A 4513-nucleotide genomic window follows, 5' to 3' on the forward strand; every position below is an offset into this window, starting at 1 on the left:
AACAGAAATTTTCAAATAAGAAGAAGCTATGGTAGCCGAAAACAACAACAATGCCAACAATGCAAGGAAGGTGATTGGTGACTTTACAGCACCTACTCCCGACTTCTATGGGAGAAGCATCTCTATCCCTGCCATTGGAGCAAACAACTTTGAGCGTAAGCCTCAATTAGTTTCTCTAATGCAACAGAATTGCAAGTTTCATGGACTTCCATTAGAAGATCCTCATTAGTTCTTAGCTGAATTCTTACAAATCTGTGATACTGTTAAGACCAATGAGGTTGACCCTGTGGTCTACAGACTTATGCTCTTCCCTTTTGCTGTAAGAGACAGAGCTAGGACATGGTTGGACTCACAACCTAAAGAAAGCCTAAACTCTTGGGAAAAGCTAGTCAATGCCTTCTTGGTAAAGTTTTTTCCACCTCAAAAATTGAGTAAGCTTAGAGTGGAAGTCCAAACCTTCAGACAGAAGGAAGGTGAATCCCTCTATGAAGCTTGGGAAAGATACAAGTAATTGATCAGAAGGTGTCCTTCTGACATACTTTCAGAATGGAGCATCATAGGTATCTTCTATGATGGTCTGTCTGAACTGTCCAAGATGTCATTGAACAGCTCTGCTGGAGGATCTCTTCATCTAAAGAAGATGCCTGCAGAAGCTCAGAAACTCATTGAGATGGTTGCAAATAACCAATTTATGTACACTTCTGAAAGGAACCCTGTGAATAATGGGACAAATCAGAAGAAAGGAGTTCTTGAAATTGATACTCTGAATGCCATATTGGCTCAAAACAAAATATTGACTCAGCAAGTCAATATGATTTCTCAAAGTGTGTCTGGCATGCAAGCAGCAACAGGCAGTACCAAAGAAGCTTCACCCGAAGATGAAGCTTATGATCCTGAGAACCCAGCAATGGAAGAGGTGAATTACATGGGAGAATCCTATGGAAACACCTATAATCCTTCATGGAGAAAACATCCAAATATCTCATGAGTTTGTGTATTTTTTTGTGATTTCAAGTATTTTCTGGCTGAAATTGAGGGACCTGAGCAAAAATCTGATTCAGAGGCTGGAAAAGGACTGCAGATGCTGTTGGATTCTAACCTTCCTGCACTCGAAGTAGAATTTTTGGAGCTACAAAAACCCAATTGGTGCGCTCTCAATAGCGTTGGAAAGTAGACATCCTGGGCTTTCCTGCAATATATAATAGTCCATATTTGCCCGAGATTTGATGGTCCAAACCGGTGTTCTAAGTCAGCATAGAAATTCTGGCGTCAAAACACTAGAACTGGCATAAAAGCTGGAGTTAAACGCCCAAACTGGCACAAAAGCTGGCGTTTAACTCCAAGAAAAGTCTCTACATGTGAAAGCTTTAATGCTCAGCCCAAGCACACACCAAGTGGGCCCGGAGGAAGATTTCTGCATTAATTAATTATTTCTGTAAATCCTAGGCTACTAGTTCTCTATAAATAGGAGCTTTTGCTATTGTATTTTCAATCTTTGATTAGTCTTATGCTATCTTAGACCTTTATGGGGGCTGGCCATTCGGCCATGCCTATACCTTCATTACTTTTGTATTTTCAATGGTGGAGTTTCTACACACCATAGATTAAGGTGTGGAGCTCTACGGTTCCTCATGAATTAATGCAAAGTACTATTGTTTTTCTATTCAACTCAAGCCTATTTCTTCTCTAAGATATACACTCGTTCTTCAACCTGACGAATGTGATGATCCGTGACACTCATCATCATTCTTACCTATGAACGCGTGCCTGACAACCACTTCCGTTCTACTTGCAATAACTTGAGTGCGTATCTCTTAGCCTCCTGATTCATGACGCATGGTTGCCTCGCCTGACAACCGATCCTTCCATTCCATGAGATCAGAGTCTTTGTGGTATAGGCTAGAATCAATTGGCAGCATTCTTGAGATTCAGAAAGTCTAAACCTTGTCTGTGGTATTCCGAGTAGGATCTGGGAAGGGATGACTATGATGAGCTTCAAACTCGTGAGTGTTGGGCGTAGTGACAGACGCAAAAGGATCAATGGATCCTACTCCAACATGATCGAGAACCAACAGCTGATTAGCCATGCAGTGACAGCGCATTTGTACCATTTTCACTGAGAGGAAGGGAGGTAACCATTGACAACTGTGAAACCCAATATAAGCTTGCCATGGAAAGGAGTATGAATGATTGGAAGAAGGCAATAGGAAAGCAGAGATTCAGAAGGAACAAAGCATCTTCATACGTCTATATGAAATTCTCACCAATGAATTACATAAGTATCTCTATCCTATTTTTTGTTTTATTCATCTTTTAATTATCGATTCTCCATAACCATTTGAATCTGCCTGACTGAGATTTACAAGATGACCATAGCTTGCTTTAAGCCGACAATCTCCGTGGGATTGACCCTTACTCAGGTAAGGTTTATTACTTGGACGACCCAGTGCACTTGCTGGTTAGTTGTGCAGAGTTGTGACAAAGAGTTGAGATTACAATTGTGCGTACCAAGTTGTTGGCGCCATTGATCATCACAATTTCTTGCACCAAGGTCCAAAACTAGCGTTCAACACCAGCCACCTACCCTATTCCTGGCATTGAATGCCCAAAAGGGAGTAGCTGGCGTCCAATGCCCAAAAGAGAGTCCCTAGCCAGTGTTCAATGCTTCTAAGGAGTCCTAGCTTGTGGAGACACTCAAAGCTCAGCCTAAACACTCACCAAGTGGGCCCCAGAAGTGAATTTTTGCACTACAAGACTAGTTTATCTTATATCTATAATTCTTAACTAGCACATTAGTATATATAGGAGAAGATCACCCTTGTTTAGGATCTTCTTCCTCCCCCATTCAAATTCATCACTACTTTTGTATAGTATGAGTCACTAACCTCTTAAGGTTAAGGTTAAGAGCTCTGTTGAGTTTCATGGATCAATAATATTACTATTCTAGTTCAATATGTCTGATTCTATTCTCTTATGCATTCTCATTCTTCATCTTATGAATTGAGGTTGACCCGTGACAATCACCCTTGTTCTACATGGGTTCCGTGCGAGTACAATACTGAAGCCTCCTCCCTTGGTGAAAATTCGTATAGTTTCCCCAGACATCAAACTTAAGTTTGGTGTTGGGCAGTCACCACCCACCAAGGAGGAAGGTCCCAAGAGGAAGATGTATAGGGGATGGAGAAACGATACAACCCCTACCCTAACAAATAAGGAGAATCAAATATGAGGGCACTAATGTCCTCCTCTTGTCCCATGGAGTCATTTCTATTAACAAAATAGAAGAAGAGGAAGAATGTCAGCAATCAAGTGTCAAGCTAATAACATTAAAGAAGAGCTTGTTGGGAGGCAACCTAACCATGAGTAGAGTATTTCTGTTCTTATTTCTTTTGTTTATTTTATTTTGAGTTTATTTTTGTTTATTTTTAGAGTTTTCCCTTGCTTTTTAATGTTTACGATCATGTGCAATAGTTAGAACAGAAATAGAAATAGTCAGAGCTAGAAACAGAACACCCTAGAGCAGAGACCTTACTGGCGTTGAACGCCAGACAAGGGGGCCAGAGTGGGTGTTCAACGCCTATGAGGAGCAGCAAAGCTGGCGTTGAACGCCAGCCAGGGAGTACATAGCTGGCGTTGAACGCCAGGAAGGAGCACCCCAATAGGCGTTCAACGCCCTGTAATGAGCATCAAGCTGGTGTTGAACGCCAGCCAGGAGCAGAAACTAGGTGTTCAACGCCCACAAGGGGGCAGGAAATTCGAATTCCCTAGCCTCCCAAGATCAGTGGGTTCCACAGAAACTCCACCTACCCCACCTACCTCACCCCCTATCTCTCCCTGTTTCTTCTTCTCCTTCTACTCGCTCATTCCCAATTGTTCATATCTGCTCGAGGACGGGAAAAACTCTTAAGTTTGGTGTTACAAAAGCTTTGCTTTTTTACTTCTACCACTCCTAAGTATGGCACCAAAGACTGGTGAAACCTTAAGGAAGAGGAAGGGAAAGGCACTTGCCTCTGCTTCCCTTACCTCATATGTCACCTATGCAATTCAGCCGGAATTGTCACAGAAGGAGACATCCCCATTAAGGAGGACAAGCCCATCACCAAAAGAAGGATGGAGCATGTTAGAGAGCCGGCACATGGACCACAGCAAGAGCATGTGGAAACGCCTTAACAAGAAATCCCTGAGATGCCTCAAGGATGTATTTTCCCACCCAAAATTTTTTTTGGGACCAATGGCATACCTCTCTAGGAGAGTTAAGCTTTAACATGGATCAGCTAAGGATGGGACATCAAGAGCACTCCACCATCCTCCATGAAATAAGAGAACATCAAAGAGCCATGAGAGAAGAACAACAGAGACAGTGGTACGACATAGAAGAGATCAAGCGGTTCATTAGCTTCTCTAGAGGGAGCAGTAGTCACCGTCACTAAGGTGGTTCCATTCTTTTTATCTCTTGTTTGCTTATGTTATTTTTCTATTTTTAATGTATTTTATCTTATTGTCTGTTTCTAGT

General features: G+C 42.0%; 1 non-coding gene across 1 annotated transcript; it reads right to left on the reverse strand.

Annotated features, from left to right (window-relative positions):
• Positions 1-433: 433 nt before the first annotated feature.
• LOC148574025 (small nucleolar RNA R71) lies at positions 434-537 on the reverse strand. The gene has a single exon (XR_015906125.1). It is a non-coding gene; the product is annotated as a small nucleolar RNA R71 (small nucleolar RNA).
• Positions 538-4513: the final 3976 nt, after the last annotated feature.

Source organism: Arachis ipaensis, chromosome B2 (assembly GCF_059453495.1).
Source record: "Arachis ipaensis isolate K30076 ecotype BB chromosome B2, ASM5945349v1, whole genome shotgun sequence".
Classification (NCBI taxonomy): Eukaryota; Viridiplantae; Streptophyta; class Magnoliopsida; order Fabales; family Fabaceae; genus Arachis; species Arachis ipaensis.